The 19,530-nt window shown below is 42.9% G+C and overlaps 1 protein-coding gene across 1 annotated transcript in view; it reads right to left on the bottom strand.

Moving 5' to 3' along the window:
* The window catches only part of EIF2S3 (eukaryotic translation initiation factor 2 subunit gamma), a 1,527,509-nt gene that overhangs the window by 1,204,802 nt on the left and 303,177 nt on the right, over nucleotides 1-19,530 (bottom strand). The gene's annotated exons all lie outside the window — the stretch shown is intronic.

The following is a 19,530-nucleotide window of genomic DNA, read 5'->3' as shown; positions in this document are numbered from 1 at the left end:
TGCAGAGAACTGATAATGAAAAGTACCAGCCCGAAAACACAGGAACCTCCTGCAGCTGGGCCTGATAGGAATGTGAAGATAAGCCTCTTTGAGATCCAGAGTTACCATCCAGTGATCTTTGCCTAGCAGAGGCAGAAGCTGCTGCAAAGTTAACATCTTGAATTTTGGAATGTCCAGGTATGTGTTGAGAATAGACAAATCCAGAATTGGCCTCCAAGTGTTTCCTTTCTTTGGTACAAGGAACAGGCGAGAATAAAATCCTAGGCCTACTTCTGACGGAGGGACCCCCTGGATAGCCCCCATTTTTAAAAGTAAAGAAATCTGCTTGTGAGCCTCCAGCTTTTGCTGAGGAGGAACGTCTGGCATGCCTTTGAAAGGAGGCAAGGTGTGAAAATAAAACTTGTAGCCTCGATTTATAATATCGAACACCCATTTGTCCTGGGTGACTAAAAGCCAATTTTGCTTGAAAAGTGCCAACTTTCCTCCCAGAGGAGCTGCCAGACAGGAGGGATCTGGCAGCTGGAGATACAGGTCATTGGGTCTGTTTACGAAAAGGCTGACCCCTGCCCTCACCGGAAGATTGTGCAGGGGAACTTCACGTCCTAGGTCTGAAAGAACCCTGAGCATGAGCTCTGCCCCTACCACGTCTAGATCTGCCCCTAGACTGTAAATCAGGAGGATAAGCCCATCCCTTTGCAGGCCAATTTCTGCTAAACTTAGGGGGCTGCACCTGTAAAAATTCCTTAACTGTCTGCATGGAGTTAGCTTTGTCTTCCATTTTCTTCAAAACCGACTCCACAGGAGAACCAAACAGAACTTCAGATTGAAGGGGAGCATCCAAAATTCGAGCTTTAACATGCTCTGACAAATTCTGATCCTTAAGCCAGGCGTGCCTACGAATAACTGAACCAGTGGCAGCCACCCTGGAAGAAGCCTGAAGAGCATCAAAGCCACACTGCAAAGAATGCTTACCTACCTGATCAGAGGCATGAACTAAATCCTGCAATTCCTTACACTCTATACCCTCTGCCAAAGCATCTACCTTAGATTTCAACTGACTTAAGAGAAAATTCTGGTACTTCAGCATATGAAACTGGCAATTTAAAGCCCTCATCGCTAGAGTAGAGGAGGTATACACTTTTTTACCCCACCTATCCAAAGCTCTAGAATCTTTATCCAGAGGAACTGGATTCTTTACAACAGAAGCCCTGACACCCTTAGGTCCCTGGCTAATAGTTTCCGGGTCAGCTCTAGGACTCTTATACAAATATTTATGAGCCTCTGGCAGTCTGTAATATCTGTCTGGCTTGACAGGGGCAGGAGGTAAAGAATCAGGATTAAGGGAAGCTTCAGAAAAAACATCCTGAACAACATCCAAAACAGGGGGAATAGCCAAGGGCCTATGCTGTGGTAAAAACAAAAATTCCCTAAGCCTCTTTCGAGAATCTGAGAAATCCTGACCTTCCCACTTAAAATGCTCCCTCATGGAATGCAGGGTTTCAGAAAAGGAAAAATCCTCTGGAGGGGAACCAGAAGGACAGGAATCCTCTGCATCTGAATCAGAATAGGGAGGAAAATCCTGAATGGCCTCAGCTGAAGACTCAGAGTAATCTGAGGAATGCTCCAATCCTTCCACCTCTGGCTCCACCCTAGGCCTCTTATCCGGAGGGGGCATAGAACCTCTGATTAAAGTAATCAAATCCTCTGCCATTTTCAGCATATGCTTTTTAGGTACAGAACCTGCAGAACTAGGGCTGACGCCTGTGCTAGAAAGACCAGGCCTGGCTTTGGAAGGTGCTTTAGTGACAGAAGTAGAAGGCCTAACAACCTTATGTAAAGAAGGGACTACAGAGACTGGAGAGGCCCCCTCAGCCTGACCTGACTCCTGAGAGGCCACTTCCTGTAAGATTAAAGGCTCCCCCTGAGATTCAGCTGAAACCTTGGCTGGATCCACAGATTCCACCATAGTTTCCAAAGAACCGGCGTCCGTAACGGACGACTCAACCTGCTTGGACTTTAACGACTTTTCTTTTTGCTTCTTAGCGGTAGCGGGCGTCGGAGGATCCGACGGCATATTGTAGTTACACCGCTTACCGAAAACAAGTCTAGCACAATCTAACCTGCGTTTAATGGTGCGCTTATTAAATCTAGCGCAAAAGCGACACCCGACTACGTCGTGCTCAGGCCCCAAGCAAGGAATACAGAGAGAGTGGTAATCCCTATGAGGTATCTGTTTCCCACAAGAAATACAATTATTTACTTTTTCTGACATCCGGATTTAACTGAGGCAAGAAAAGACAAAAATATTCCCCAACGGGGTACTTAGCCCAACTTTGTCTTCGGTCTGAAACTCAGAATACGAAAATTTCAGGACGCCGAACGGCACTTGCAAACGCTGCTTCTGCTTCGGACCATGCGGCAAGACTGAGGATATGGCATCGGTCATGCGCTTTAGTACCACGGCGTACTGACGTCAGATCTGAGCGACCATGACCGACGCCAGCCTAACACTTTGGTATTCGGGCCGACCGAGGACAGCGGACTACCCACAGGTTATGACTGCAGCAATGTGAGACGAAGAACATCCAGTCCTTTGTGGTGCTGAGACAGGAGTCTCATATGTGTTGTAGAAATTGGATACTAGTAAAGTCCATTGGGCAGGTCATAGTACTTCACCTAGCAAGGTAAGCTCAGCACAACATGCAGACCATGAGTCTTCTCACTTAGAGGAATGGCAAAGCTTGCGCAGAACGGGTCAGTATGAAACAGTGGCAGTGACAGCTTTCAACGCTTATAGGACAGATGAGCTTGATTCACTATGCTTCACTTCTGCACAGCCTGTCAGATGCAGACACTGCTTCTTACCTATTCCTGGTACTACCTATTACAGAACTGGTCACACACCCGATCCCTTTGGAACACTGCTCAGTGGTCTTCCATAAAAAGTTGGTTTTCCATGCTTGCACTTAACGGTGTTATATGCATTTGTTAGTGACCTCACACACTCCTGCAGCCTTACATGCGTGGGTAAGTTTGTGATCCCATAGTGTATGCTAATGCTATACAACGCTCTGTATGCTGAACCCAGTGAGGTCCATGCGTTTCTACACTGGCTTGCAAATAAGCAAATCAACCAGAAATGGCTGGAGTCCTTGGGGTCAGTCGAATCTTGAACTGTGGCAAAGTCACTTTTTTGCAGTGAAGATCAATTGATCCATCATTGCCTGTTTGACAGGAACAAAGTAGAAATTATCATTTGCCATTCAGTTATACAGATTGCAAGCAAAACAGCCCAATGAGATGGTCAGACATGAATCTGATTTCTGGTGCCCAACTAGTGTACTGAGTGGGAAAACAAAGTGCATGTGCCAGGTTATAGCACTGAGAAATACCTTGGCAGAAGAGCAATACAGCACCAAGACCATGTTGCATCTGACTTGCAGGCAAGCCTGACATATGACTGGAGTGTGAAGGAGAAGTAACGTTGTCCTCCAATCCATTGAAGACAGATGATGAACTAGATTCAGAGATTATCCTCTATAAACATTCTCATCAAAATAACCTACTTTAGGCGTATTACTTAACGAGAAATAGCAGCAAGATGATTAGGTACCAGGCAAGGTTCATGTGGCACACCCACCCAAATTGGTCTGCAGGAGAATGTGTATTCTACGAGTTGGACTCTAGATGCAAGAGTGAGGCACAGTCACCTGACAGTATTGCCGGCTTAACTTTTGATGCCACGATTGGTGGTGGCTAATTACAGTAGACCTCTAAAAGGTAAGTAGGCTGCAAAACCATAGGTTTCCCAGTTGCTAGACAAGGATGATGTGTGTGTGCGCGTCTCTCTCTCTCTCTCTCTCCGGTGTGTGCGCGTCTCTCTCTCTCTCTCCGGTGCGTGCGCGTGTCTCTCTCTCTCCGGTGCGTGCGCGTGTCTCTCTGGAGTGTGTGTGTGTGTGTCTCTCTGGTGTGTGTGTGTGTGTGTGTGTGTGTGTGTGTCTCTCTCTCTGGTGTGTGTGTGTGTCTCTCTCTGGTGTGTGTGTGTGTGTGTGTCTCTGGTGTGTGTGTGTCTCTCTCTGGTGTGTGTGTGTGTGTGTGTGTGTGTCTCTGGTGTGTGTGTGTGTGTGTGTGTGTGTGTGTGTGTGTGTGTGTGTCTCTCTGTGTGTGTGTGTGTGTGTGTGTGTGTGTGTGTGTGTGTGTGTGTGTGTGTGTGTGTGTGTGTGTGTGTGTGTGTGTGTGTGTGTGTGTCTGTGTCTCTGGTGTGTGTGTGTGTGTGTGTGTGTGTGTGTGTGTGTGTGTGTGTGTGTGTGTGTGTGTGTGTGTGTGTGTGTGTGTGTCTCTGTGTGTGTGTGTGTGTGTGTGTGTGTGTGTGTGTGTGTGTGTGTGTGTGTCTCTCTGGTGTGTGTGTGTGTCTCTCTCTGGTGTGTGTGTGTGTGTGTGTGTGTGTGTGTGTGTGTGTGTGTCTCTGTCTCTGGTGTGTGTGTGTCTCTCTCTGGTGTGTGTGTGTGTGTCTCTCTCTGGTGTGTGTGTGTCTCTCTCTGGTGTGTGTGTGTGTGTGTCTCTCTGGTGTGTGTGTGTGTGTGTGTGTGTGTCGTCTCTCTCTGGTGTGTGTGTGTGTCTCTCTGGTGTGTGTGTGTGTGTCTCTCTCTCTGGTGTGTGTGTGTGTGTGTCTCTCTGGTGTGTGTGTGTGTGTGTCTCTCTGTGTGTGTGTGTCTCTGGTGTGTGTGTGTGTCTCTCTGGTGTGTGTGTGTGTCTCTCTGGTGTGTGTGTGTCTCTCTGGTGTGTGTCTCTCTGGTGTGTGTGTCTCTGGTGTGTGTGTGTGTGTGTGTGTGTGTGTGTGTGTCTCTGGTGTGTGTCTCTCTGGTGTGTGTCGCTCTGGTGTGTGTCTCTCTGGTGTGTGTGCTCTGGTGTGTGTCTCTGGTGTGTGTGTCTCTGGTGTGTGTGTGTCTCTGGTGTGTCTCTGGTGTGTGTGTCTCTGTCTCTGGTGTGTGTGTGTGTCTCTGTCTCTGGTGTGTGTGTGTGTGTGTGTGTGTGTGTGTCTCTGGTGTGTGTGTCTGTCTCTGGTGTGTGTGTGTGTGTGTGTGTCTCTGGTGTGTGTGTGTGTGTGTCTCTGTCTCTGGTGTGTGTGTGTGTCTCTGTCTCTGGTGTGTGTGTGTGTCTCTGGTGTGTGTGTGTGTGTGTGTGTCTCTGGTGTGTGTGTGTCTCTCTCTCTGGTGTGTGTGTCTCTCTCTCTCTGGTGTGTGTGTGTGTGTGTCTGGTGTGTGTGTGTGTGTGTGTGTGTGTGTCTCTGGTGTGTGTGTGTGTCTCTAGTGTGTGTGGGGTGTGTGTGTGTGTCTGTCTCTGGTGTGTGTGGGGTGTGTTGTGTGTCAAAATTATATAATGCAATTACTTAAGCTCTGCTTCAAATCAGATGCGTCTCAATTGTAATTGACCATGAACTGTGAGTCCCTGTTTGGGAACATTACTAAACCATTGTACAAACACCTTGTCTTGTGTTGGACCATGATAACTGCGACTCCCTAAGCTCTGCTTCAAATCAGATGTCTCAATTGTAATTGACCATGAACTGTGAGTCCCTGTTTGGGAACATTACTAAACCATTGTACAAACACCTTGTCTTGTGTTGGACCATGACAACTGCGACTCCCTATTTGGGAACATTAATAAAACAGTGTGCTAAGCGCATTGTCTTATATTTTCTAATGTTCTGTAACTTGTGTAATCCATGTAATGTAATACAACTTAAGTAATCTATGTAATTTCTTCTGTTGGAGATTTTCTCCCTGGCCCTCTGCTGACAAAAGGACATAAATCCAGTGCGACTATCCCAGTAAACAAGTGTAACATAATTAAACGTTTTTGGCCTCATGCAATGTTGCCTTCCTTTGTCTGGATGCTTGGTAGCGGACGTATATCTGTAGTCATTTACTGTCAAGTGGATTCAAAACTTCTTATGTATTACGGATGCATTGTGATTGTGGTGTGTGTGGCTGTGTGTGTGTGTGGCTGTGTGTGTGTCAAAATTATATAATGCAATTACTTAAGCTCTGCTTCAAATCAGATGCGTCTCAATTGTAACTGACCATGAACTGTGAGTCCCTGTTTGGGAACACTACTAAAACATTGTACAAACACCTTGTCTTGTGTTGGACCAGGATAACTGCAACTCCCTATTTAGGAACATTAATAAAACAGTGTGCTAAACGCATTGTCTTATATTTTCTAATGTTCTGTAACTTGTGTAATCCATGTAATGTAATACAACTTAAGTAATCTATGTAATTCTGTTGGAGATTTTCTCCCTGGCCCTCTGCTGAAAAAAGGACATGAATCCAGTGCGACTATCCCAGTAAACAAGTGTAACATAATTAAACGTTTTTGGCCTCATGCAATGTTGCCTTCCTTTGTCTGGATGCTTGGTAGCGGACGTATATCTGTAGTCATTTACTGTCAAGTTGATTCAAAACTGCTTATGTATTACAAATGCATTGTGATATTGTGGCTGTGTGCGTGTGTGTCCCTGGTGGTGTGGTGTGTGTGTGTGTGTGTCCCTAGTGTGGTGTGGTGTGTGTGTGTCCCTGGTGTGGTGTGGTGTGTGTGTGTGTGTGTGTGTGTGTGTGTGTGTGTGTGTGTGTGTGTGTGCGCGCGCGTGTCCCCTGGTGTGTGTCCCTGGTGTGGTGTGGTGTGTGTGTGTGTGTGTGTGTGTGTGCGCGCGTGTGGTGTGTGTCCCTGGTGTTTTGTTAAAAGCAGCGACATGGACATGCTTGTTTTGACCATGGCTTAGAGTAGTAATTTCATGTTTGACCTTTCCTTACGCTAGGTCCTTAGCAAGTGACTGTCACAACTGAAGGACATTAGCTTGGACATCAGTGGAGCAATGGGTTGCAGTTAATATGGTTAATACGTGCTGAAAGAGCAGACTAGCAGTTAGTGAAACTTGCTGAAAGAGCAGACTAGCAGTTAGTGAAACCTATGTCACTAAGTCCCTATATGCACTACTTGCCCAAGGACTTGTGAATACTTGTATTGGTAGAGACCTGGTGGTTGTGTTGTACTGAGGTCATTAGTTGGAGAAACTATGCTAAACTGTTGGTGAGAAGTAATATCACAGTAACTGTGGTGGACCATGTGTGTAATGTTGTGGTGTGAGTGAACGTCTGAGGCTGGCTACCGTGAAGTGGTGCAGTGTAGTGGCGCTTTGGCAGCTGCAGTTGTAGGGACTGGTCTTTGTGGACAGAAGTGAGATTAACATAATGCATAAATGGCAAGAGGAGGCATGTTTGGGATAGTATGCATAGCTGCAGGAGTGTTATGAAAGTGGTGAGATGAGTGGATCTGGCTGCAGCTGCAAGTAATGTTGTGGTGCGAGTGGACCTCTGTGAGGCTGGCTACCGTGAAGTGGTACAGAGGCTTGTCACGATAATGCAATATGCAGTATTTGCTCCATATGCACATTGTAACCAAAAGCCAGCTTGTGAATACATCATGCAAGTACTGACTTTTGACTGCTGCTATATAGTTAGGTGTATGCATTAATCTTCTCCTGTATGGACAGGTATTGGACAATAACAGGCAAGTTGGGATGTCACGTGGCACTATGATGTGGATAATGCTAGCTCAAGAATGTATGAACATGAGAAATAAGTGGTAGCTGCTGTATTTTACAGGGTGTGAAGATATTTGATTGCTGTCACGAAAATATTAAGGTAAGAAACTTGAAATCAAACATTTTGATACTGCCTGATACAGGAACTGAACATTGCAATGGAGAATTCAGATCTGCCTTATGCAAGATATGCAAGGCAACAGTTAAGGGACTACAGCTGGAAACGTTCATAGTGTGCCCATTCAAACTAACAGGTAAACAAAACGATAACAAAATATTTACTGCAACTTGCTAAGAAAGAGCAAATCTACAGGTAGCCAGTTAAGTGAATGAAACCAAAAAGCCAGAGAATCATGTTCCTTTTATTCAGTAGTAGTGTAGTAACAGCGATGTTTTGAAACACAGAAATTTGGTATGTATTACTTGTACATTCTGCATGGCAAATGATACTTTGGTGGTCTATCGCTTGCATACTTTTGTATTTGCACCAGATACCGCTAGTGTGCAGTGCGGGAAAAAAATTATTAAAAAAATTACTCTCATATCAGAGGTGGCAGTGCAACATATTCATAGTGGCTTAACCTGAGAGTAGCTTTAAGCAAGCCCCATGTGAAACCTGCACAAGCACCTAGAATTCAGTGTAGCTTCAACACTGAAAGTCTGAAGATGAATTCACATACATGAACAGGAGTAGTTGCATATTCATGGCTAAAGGTATATGGGCAAGGCAGGTGGTCACTACACTGCAAAACTGGTGTGTAATGGTGTATAATTAAAGCCATAGCACCAATTCAACTGTAGTCTGGCAAATATTTAGTAAGGGATTTAGTCCAAGCACAAATATTTCTACAGTGATTCTTTCCAGTGTCATCCATTATCTGATTCAAGGTAAATTAACCTTGATGTCCTTTATTAAAAAAATATATTATTTTGTGAGAAGTGACTTCTGGACACACAAAAAAAGAAGGGGAAAATATAGCAATGTGGTTTGTAGTTACAAAGAAAAATCCAGGGACACTGCAAAAGTTTTTTTGTGAACCAACCAGTGCAGTAAAAAAATATGTAGGCAAACACTGAATACCAACACACTTTGCACATGTAAATCATTTTTAGCAAGGTGGAAGCATGAAGTGATACCTTAGACACTTACACTAATAAAGATCTAAACTGGTTTAATAATTTAAAAGTTTTATTTAGCTCCCTGGTGCAAGATGTTACAGAAGTTGCTATATAAACTGGATGCTAATGCAGTCATGTAAGGCCATGGCTACAGTGCAGCAATAAAAAGTCCCCCCTGTAACAAAAGAAATCCTAGAGCAAAGATTGAATTACATGAGTCAAGCACCCTGCTGAGATCTGCCAGTCAATGAAATTACCAAGTCAAATTACCCTCAGGACTTTGACAGCTAGGGAAGCTAGGTGTTGTGGGGGAGGGTTGAAGTAAAAGAACTGGAATTCATTGTCTCACAAATTAGTGCCATTTAAACTAAATTAGAAAAAAGGCAGCAGTAAACAGCACTTTGTGTGTGTTCTGTGACATTTGCACTGTTTCAGTTTTAAGTAGTCATTCAACAGCAAGGAATGTTACTTTAACTGTTCTATTTTACTCAGAACTTTGTATGCATGCAACATCTATGAAATGACAAGAGCTTCATGCAAATGGAGGCCTGCATGATGTAACATTTGCGAGCAAAACAATGACTTGTGGGATACTAAGTGGCAACCTGATTTATCCAAACCACGTTAATATGCTGTACTCTAGGTGGTCAGAGTCTGTAATTACATATAAAAATATTTAAAATCCTGTAAATAATCCCAGAGTGCTGTTAAAAGTGTAGGAAATATCATGCCATGATGTTTTAAACATGTTTTTTGAGTCTGTGGGTGCGGTACGCCTTCAAGTCCAGGATAGGTGTGTGCATTGGTCTGGGTCTGGTGCTGCCACATTAATTCTCCTTCTTCAAGCTTAAGCTCCCATGGACTACCCCTAATGTTTCTTTCAACATAGTTGACCACCATAAATTGAAAACTGTGGGACTGAAACTCAGCTATATGTCTAGCTAGGGCATTAGTACTAATATTCCTAGAAATACTATATAGATGTTCAGATATAGATGTTCATATATAAGCTGTTTAAAGTCTCAAAGTTAAAAGCACTAAATAGGTGATGTTTGATTTAGTAATGAATCAAGTTTCAGTACGTGTACGTATAAGAATACTCAAATTTGATCAAAGTATTTTAAATTACTATTAACATTAGTATGTACATGTTTTTTAATAGTTTAGATGTGATTATTTTAGTAAAAATACATTTCTGCACTATGAATTAGAATTTTAAGAGAGATTCTGGTATGTTCCTTTAAGTAACAATGAATTTTCTTGTGATTAAGTACTTTATGTAATTAACTGGGAAGACAATGATGCTTTTTAAGCCTTTGCATTTTGGGAAATAATGTCTGAAGTACATTATATTTGGTGTACGAAAGCGCTAACATTAAATTTTGTGTGTGTGGTTTACCATTTTGCCTCAATTTTTGTATTTTACAACATCTGTACTAGGAAGCTTTCTGTATTGTCTTTATGTTGAACTAATTGCTACTTTGGAAGCATGAATGAATATAATTGCTTTATGACTTCAACCATCTGCCAAAGATCTCAGCAAAAGCTCTTGTATGAGTATTTTTACAGGTACAATCTAAACACTGCCAGCTTCAGCAATGGAAGTTTTGGCCTGGGAACTAAAAGTCAGATTACCAGAAATATGATCACTTTTCAAGCTATCCCAGCAGTAATATTTTACATATTTTGAGAAGTCTTAGTGAAACAGGGCATTCTGCATTCCGTCTTGGACCTGACAACAGTAAAAACCATTCACCACATCTGTCTTGCTCTAATGAAGCAAGTTTTTAGGGAACAGTACAACTCTTTTACATAGTCAGGAATACAGTGAAGCTTAATTTAGATGTTTTTCTTTATTCGAGACTGTCCTTCAATGTTGTTTTAAATATGATTTTGAACTCTGATGTCACTGTGAACATATATTTAGTATTATCTTGTTCTTTTATTTATTATTAAATATATTTAAACCTTTCATTGTGGCTGATCTGTGTAGAGACATTTAAGTTTTGAGAGTACTTGCATATATATATATATATATATATATATATATATATATATATATATATGGTAACACTGTGTGGGCCACTCCTAAATAGCCTTGCTCTTGGTCAAACTACCACTTGTACTAATATTAGTATTAATATTACACAGTAATACTGGACACGCTTTAAGGGCCATAAGGTAGCTGGCAGGAGTGAATAGTGGCAGTGAAAACTACCTTATACTCTGGAAAGAATGGGGTACAGCTAGTAAACCTGTGCCAGCCTTTCCCTGGTGTGTGTGTGTGTGTGTGTGTGTGTGTGTGTGTGTGTGTGTGTGTGTGTGTGTGTGTGTGTGTGTATATGTGTAAATCAAACCTCAAAGAGTGTGTGTGTCAGCTACTTGCGCAGAAACACAAAGCACTGGTTGGACAGAGGTAGCTGGAGGTCTTGGCTTCGTCACTCAGCTGAGATCTCAACTCTACAACTGTGCGAGTGGGGAGTCTTACTGGGGGTCTGGAGAAAGAGGGAAAAACAGCCCCAACCGTATTGTGGTCTCGGTGTGCTCTTAAGGGAAATTGCACTTGATGCAGAGAACTGCATCTGGAATTACTGTGTGTAACTTTATCTTCTCAGTGAACATCCCATACTGTTGCCAGTGGTGAAGATTATAGATTCATAGGTTCATAGATCAATATTAAGCTAACTGCCCTTGCGAGCCATTTTTTAAGCCTAGCCAATTATCCCTTGTGAGACTCACACCCTGCACCTTGTGTTTGTAAGGCAAACACCTTAACCATTAGGCCACCCTCCCAACCCTTAATAAAGGGCTTAATAATATTAAGACTCCTTGACTACTGGTTGACAGTGGTAGGTCATCACAGGTGGCTGCACACAGGATGATTTATTTTAATTGAAAACATTTTGGATTTTAAAAATACCAGCAGACCAGCACTACCAAAAACCAGTGCACTAAAAACTTTCACTCCATTGTTTAGTTAGATGCTTTATTTATTTTGCTGAATGACATTTTATCAAATGTTCTGAGCAATCCATGATGTGGTATGTTGAGGAACTTTATTAATCAGAAATTTTAATGGGGAGAAGGCTGAAGAGGAAGTCATGTTTTCCTAACAGTAAACAGTAACTATACAAAAAAATTGGTCAGACTCCAAAAAGTACAGTTGTGTACCTAGCATAAAATGTAGATGTTAGAGTGTATTCACTGTTACAGTCATTACACTTGGGTTATCCTGCTGGCAGGCTACCCGCAGTCGGCCTGAATTCCGGCGTCGGTTGCTATCGTCTCTTCCCTGACGTCAGTGCACCAGGGGTATAAAAGATGCATCAGATGCCATTTTCTTCAGTTTTTCTTGCACCTGATGTCAGGTGCCCCCAAAAGGGTAGGCTAGAAATATGTCAATAAAGCATGCATGCACCAAGTAACAACTTTCCTTCATCTACAAGCAAATACACCACATAGGTTGTATAGGATAGAGAAGTACAGATAAGTCCCAGCAAAGAAAAGGGGGATGGTGGGTGGGCAACCTGGACTGCAACAGTGAATACACTCTAACATCTACATTTATGGTAGGTACACAACTGTACTATGTTCATCGTGTTTCATTGTTGCAGTCATTACTCTTGGGTTGAATCCCAAAGCTGAGGTTGGGTGGCTGGGTCTAAAAAGGATTAGGAGAGGCTACAAGGCCCTGCAGAACTGCAGTGGCAAAGCCTGCTCTGGATTTAGAGTAGAGAGGTAAGTGGTAGTGCTTGGTAAAAGTGTGCACTGAACTCCCAAGTTTCAGCCTCTAAAATGTCTTTGGTTGGTACTCCTCTGAGGAAGGCTGCTGAAGTGGCTGCTGCTCTAGTTGAGTGAGGCCTAATGCCCTTAGGCACTGATTTGCCATGCTGTGAATAGCAGAAACGAATGCAGTGGCCTATCCATTTTGAAATGGTCTGCTTTGAGATGGCCTTTCCTTGTGATCCTGCAGCATATACTTCTAAGAGTTGCTCAGTCTTTCTGAAAGCTTTAGTTCTGTTCAAGTAGAAGCGTAGCTGTCTGTGCATGTCCAAAGAATGCAGGAGTCTCTCAACCTTATTCTGTGGGTGTGGATAAAAGGTAGGCAAATGAATGGTTTGGTTAAGGGCCACACTGGACATTACCTTAGGCATAAATGTCGGGTTCGTCCTCAGAGAAACCCTGTCTGGATGGAAAATGATAAAAGGTTCCACAGCCATGAGTGCCTGTAACTCTGAGACTCGTCTTGCAGAGGTTATTGATAGGAGCAGAGCTGTTTTCCAAGATAAGAACTTTATTTCAGCTGTATTGGCTGGCTCAAAAGGTGGCAGTGTGAGCTTTTCCAAGACATAATTGTGGTCCCATGCAGGTATTGGTGCTCTCATTGGAGGTCTTATGTTTTTGGCCCCTCTGAGGTACTGGTGGTTCCGTATTGTAGTGAGCTGAAATGGCAGAGGCGTGGATTTTATTTGATGAAAAGGATAGGCCTTTGTCCAGCATCTCGGTTAAGTATTGTAAAATCGCAGGAATATTTGGTACAAATGTGTCAATTACTTGTGCCTGGTTCCAAGCACAGAATCTTTTCCATTTTTCTGCATAAGATTTTCTGGTACTGGGCCTCCTGGCCTCCAGAATAACATCCATCACTGCCTTTAAAGGGAAGTGTGTTCTGAACGGCTACATTATCCGCCATGCTGCCAGATTTAGGGTTCTGAGTTGGCTGTGCAAGATCTGATTGTTTCGATGGGTCAGTAAATGAGGAATTAGAGGCAATGTCCAGGCTGGGCCTTGAGACATGTTCTTTAGGATTGGGTACCAGTGCTGGCGGGGCCAGTCTGGAGCAATCAGAATGATTTTTGGCTTCTCTTGTCTGACCTTTAGTAGTACCTTGGGGAGGAGGAGAGGCAGAGGAAGAAAGGCATATACTGTTGGGGTTTTCCAGCTGAATGATAGAGCATCCACTTTCCATGCTTGTTTGTGATACGTCCTTGTGCACAATCTCGGTAGTTGGCGGTTGTGAGGGGAGGCAAATAGATCTATGTCTGGGCATCCCCATTTTTTTATTATGCTGGGCATCCCCATTTTTTTATTATGCTGAAGACTTGTGGATCCAGTTTCCACTCGTGGGGATCTGTGAGGTTTCTGCTTAGTTCGCCTGCCAGAGTAATTTTCTTTCCTGGCAGGAATTGTACTTGCAGGTGTACTTGATAAGTCGATGCTGTGTCCCACAAAGTCATGGCTTGTCTGCAGAGGGGGTAGGAATGGGTGCCTCCCTGTTTATGTACCACATGACTGTAGTATTGTCTGTCCTTATCAGTAGTTGTCCTGGATGGAGTAGATCCTTGAAAGCTCTCAGGGCATTCTGAACTAGCATCTCTTTTTGATCGATATGAAGATGCCTTTGGCTTGTGGGCCATGTGCCCTGAATACATTTTCCTGCCATGTGGGCCCCCCCAGGCATAATCTGAAGAATCGGTTATTGACTGCCTGGCTGTGGGTAGGGTGAATGGCTATCCCTTGTTGTGGTGACAGGCCTGTGCCCACCATCGAAACTCCTGTTGCAGGCAAGGAATGAGGGTAATTAATGTTTCCAGGCTGTGACAATGTTGAGTCCAAGCACTTTATACGTACCATTGTAGTTTCCTCGTATGCAGTCTGGCATATGGAATTGGCAGAATGCAGGATGCCATGAAGCCCAAAGCCTGCAGAATTTTTTTGCAGATAACTGGGTCTTTCTTGCCAACATTTTGAAGTAAGAAGTCAGTTGCCTTTGTTTGTCTGGCATGAGATAAGCCACCTGGGCAGTTGTATTTAAGCTTGCACCCAGGAATATTATCTCTTGAGAAGGTACTAGTTTTGATTTATTTTCGTTTACTGTGTACCCTAGGCAAATTAGTAATCTTTTTACAAACGCCAGATGCTTTAATAGAATGTCCTTGTTCTCTGCTTGAATAAGGCAATCGTCCAAGTAAGGATATATTTGAATTCCTCTTTGCCTGCAAAATGCAATTACTGGTGCCAGGCATTTTGTGAAGACCCTGGGCACAGTAGATAAATCAAAGGGCAGTGCAAAGCATTGGTGGTGCATTCAGCCAGCTATGAATCTGAGGCATCTTCTGCAAGATTGTCTGAATGAAATATGCAGGTATGCCTCTTAGGTCCAAAGTTACAAGCCAAGCCTTCTTGCCCAGCATGGGCAGAAGCTGCTGCAGTGTCAACATTTTGAATTTTGGAACATCCCAAAATGTATTTAGAATAGACAGGTCCAGTATTGGTCGCCAGGCTTTGTCTTTTCTGAGTACCAAGAAAAGTCTTGAGTAAAATCCTTGTCCCTGCTCTTGCTGTGGTACTTGCTGAATGGCCCTCATGTCCATGAGGGATGAAACTTGTTTTTGTGCCTCTGCCCATTGATTGTGTGGCAGGTCTGGCATACCTTTTGCCCTTGGCAGGGTGTGAAAGTGGAACCTGTAGCCCTGGGACAATATATTAAAGACCCATATGTCCTGGGTGATCATGTGCCAATTTTGAGAAAAAAGTGCTAGTTTTCCCCCTAAGGGGGCTGCCAAAAGATAAGTACTTGGTGCTGGCAGAGGAAAGTCATTGGGACTGTTTCCTGTATGGCTGTGAGTTGTCTTCTCTGCTTTTGGAGGTAGAAGCGCCCCACTGTTTAGGCCTGTATGAGCCCTGGGGCAGGGATCTGCCTCTTTGTGGCCTGTCTTACACTGGAAAGGACCAATTCTTTGTAGGCCAGTTCCTGCTAAATCTGGGTGGCTGTACCTGTAAGAAATCCTTTACTGTTTGCATAGATTTCGCTTTGTCCTCCATTTTCTTCAACACCTCCTCTGCGTTAACACCAAATAAGGTATCATGCTGTAATGGAGCATCTAATAATTTTGCTTTAACATGATCAGGCAGATTCTGTTCCTTTAACCAAGCATGCCTCCTAATGACAGAACCCGTAACTGCAGCCCTGCAAGAGGCCTCCAGAGAATCAAAACCACATTGCAATGTATGCATTCCCACTTGGTTCAGTTGCATGCAATAAATCCTGCATTTCCTTATTTTCTGCACAATGAGAATTTAACAACATTTTCTGTTTTAGCAGTGACATTAAGTATTGCTGATATTTACGCAAATGAAATTGACAACTTAAAGCCCTCACAGCCAAAGTAGCAGAAGTGTAAACCTTTTTTCCCCATCTGTCTAGTGCCCTTGAATCTCTATCAGAGGGGATAGGGTTTTTTGCAGTAGAAGCCTTGACCCCTTTGGGACCCTGAGAAATAGTTTCTCGGTCAGCAGCAGGGTTTTTATAAAGAAATTTATGTGAATCTGGAACCCTGAAGTATCTGTCTGGTTTAACAGGGGCAGGAGGTAGAGAGTCAGGAGAAAGTCCAGACTCTGAAAATACATCTATAATGTCTAACACAGGCGGAATAGACAAAGGCCTGTGCTGAGGTAGTAAAAGAAAATCTCTAAGCCTTTTCTTAGATTCTGAGTAGTCTTGGCTCTCCCAGTGTAAGTGCTCCCTCATGGTATGCAGGGTTTCTCCAAAAGAATAATCCTCAGGCGGCGAGGCTGAAGGGATAGATTCTTCAACATCAGAATCCTCATAAGGAGGAAGAGAGTATTCCTGTTCAAAGAGGAGTCGTATTCTGTCTCTTGCCTAGGCTTCTTGTCAGGAGGGGGATGGGAACCCCTGATCAAGGTAATTAGGTCTTCAGACATTTTAAGCATCTGTTTTTTAGGCATGGTAGTCTGTCCAAGAGAATGCTGGACTTGTTTCTTTGTCTTCAGAACTGCTTTAGTCTTTGCTTTGGAAGCTGAAGTAGGCTCTACATATAACTATCTACGTCTGAAAACACCCTCAGAAGCCGATGCTTGCTCAACGGCTCCGGACCCATCTGAAGGAATAGTTTCAGAGTGTCCAATACCTTGAGTATCCAGAGGCCTAGCTGGCTCCACGTGGGAGTCATCAGCGGTCTGTGGCTCTGAGGTAGCGGGCACCAGGGGCTGCGAAAGCGCCTCAACTGAGAACCGGTGACAGGCTTAGCGGAAGCCTAGTCAGTTTTGGACCTCGGATGCCTATCCTTTTCTTTTTCCTTACGCTTTTTATAAACTCTGGTCACTGGCTGTTCCAAAGGCATTATATAATTGAATCTTTGGCCAAAGTAAAGAAAGGCAAAATCGTACCGATGCTTAATAGTGCGTTGGTTAAATCTAGCACAAAACCGACAGCTAGCAACGCTGTGATCAGGGCCTAGGCAAGGAATGCAGTAAGAATGAAAATCCTTATGAGGTATTTGCTTCCCACAAGAAATACAATTGTTAACTTTTTCTGACATCGGACTGGAGCAAGAAAAAAGTTCCCCCAATGGGGTATTTAGCTTTAATGAAGACTTTGGATCTGAAATTAGTTTTTGAAAATCTCAAGAGTCGGCCAACCGGCACTTGCGAACTGCTTTTGCTTCGGGCACTGCACGGCAAGAAAGACCGAAGAAAATGGCATCGGCTGCATCTTTTATACCCCTGGCGCACGGACGTCAGGGAAGAGGCGACAGCAACCGACGCCGGACCTAGACTTTGGAATTCAGGCCGACTGCGGGTAGCCTGCCAGCAGGCTAACCCAAGTGTAATGACTGCAACAGTGAAACACGATGAACATCTAGGCTGGGCTGCACAACAGCAAGGAGAGTTTCTTTATACTTTCCTTAAAGTTGTTGGGGGGGGGGGACATTTTGTTTTACTCATTCAGAGACAACCAGTTAAGGGAATGTAGCTGCTGTAGTTTATTTTACTATGTACATTGGATTTCATGGGAAAACATTACTACAGATTCATATTACACATTTTTGATCATGTATTAGTGCAGCACTAATATTCTGAACTTTTAAATGATCTGCAAGAATACAAATCTCATTAGGTTAAAAAAGACCATGATTTTCCACTACTCTTGAGATTCAAAAGTCTCTCATTAGCTCAAGTACAGTACATTTGACCCAATGAAAATGAAGCAAAACAGAACAGCCTAGAAGAGGACATAATCTGCAGCCAGCAAGAGTGGACTCCAGTAATTGGGCTGGAAGGCATTGGTAAGATGATTTTTCTTATAGGATTTATGGGGTCCCCTGCCAGCACCAGGCCCTAGGCAGCTGAATTCAGTTGCCTTGTGCTATATCCAGCCAGGATATTACTTCCTGGTTACCTGCACCAATTACTGCCTCACTAGCTAACCAGCTGCAAACAAACTATGAAAGCATCTAGAAATAACAACTTCAGCAAGTTATAGCTATTAACCACATCTGCTGCATCTCAGCACTTATTTTAAGCATCATAGTGTGTTGGCGAATTATGACCAGCACTGGTTTGTTCCTTTTTGAATGCTAGTCTTTACAAGGCACTACAGTGGTCATTTTATTAAAATGAAAATTAGCAGTTTGGAAGGATAACAATAGCACATAGTAGTCAGAAGCCTACACTGATTTTACAGAAATATTAATGTTACTGTAGCAAACATTTTAAAATCAAAGGCAAAGGGAAGAGTAGATACATAACTGCATTTATCCCTGTACTTCAATCTGAAGCAGAAAAATAAAGCAAGCCACTACCACCACCACTAAAAAAGGAAAAAAGTGCTAAAGGAATGAAGACCCAAAAGGAAAAATCTCTACGGTAGCAGACTATTTTGATAAGTCTTTGTCTTGTATTTTAATACAGAGGCCACTACTTAAATCTCATACAATTACAAGGAGAAAAGGGACATTGCTATACTACAGTACAGAAAATTAGGTAGACATACCTCAGTATGACTTCATTGGGCAGGATGTAGGAATCCATAAATCACAGAAGCACAAGCTAAACAAATTTCTAATGCAGAGGAATAAACATAAAATGCTGGAGAAATTTTAAGTCTATAGCATCTAATTGAAGCTCAGCAGCTTGAAACTCCCCAAAATGTAACAGATCAGTTATATAAAACATCTAAACAAAACCCATCAACTTGCAGCTCAACTGTTTTCATGCAATTCCAGCCAGCAAACTTTAATGATAATCAAGCATTTTCTACTAGAGGCAAACACCTCCTGTACCCCACACACCTTTTTATTGCTTAAGTTTACTCTTAAGCCACTGGAATATGACGAAAGAGGGATCATTAGATAAATTACTTAATTTTTCTTAATGAAGCTGTTATCAAGAGTGCATAAAAATGAACAGTTCATGCCCAAACATACTGCTCGTGGCATGTAGCATACCCATCAACCTCTTAGAACAAGTAACTGAGACAAAGCAAAATATAGTTGGGGGGGTGCACAAAGGTCCAAAAATAAGGACAGAACTGTTATGAACTTAAAATGTTGCTAGAATAGGTTTCACATTAGCATGTATTTTCAGATGGATACAAAAATACCTGTCTAGTGGCTGCAATTCTCAATGACTTAAAAAGTTATGATGGGCACACCAAAATAAAGGGAAAAATCTGGACACTGTGAAATTCTGGACAACTGATAGGTATGGCATGCACAAAAACAAATGAACAATGTATTAAGCAAAGTTGTTCAAGCAAGTTAAAGTGAAAATAATCAAGTGAAAAACCCAATAAATCATTAATCCAATGACATAAAAAGATTGCGTCTGTCTGTGCGCGCGTCTGTCTGTGCGTCCAGAATGGCATATGTAAATGCCAGATAAATGATGTCAACTCTGGCCTCACGTGGAAGCATCAAGCAACATCCCAAATTATGCAACACATGCCCTATGGCATACTTAAGAAATCTTTACATAAGCATAAGGCAGCCTAGGAGTGTAAT

This window comes from Protopterus annectens, chromosome 5.part0, assembly GCF_019279795.1.
Source record: "Protopterus annectens isolate FY-2018-M chromosome 5.part0, PAN1.0, whole genome shotgun sequence".
In the NCBI taxonomy this organism is placed as follows: domain Eukaryota; kingdom Metazoa; phylum Chordata; order Ceratodontiformes; family Protopteridae; genus Protopterus; species Protopterus annectens.
This window is presented reverse-complemented; position numbering and strand designations above follow the sequence as displayed.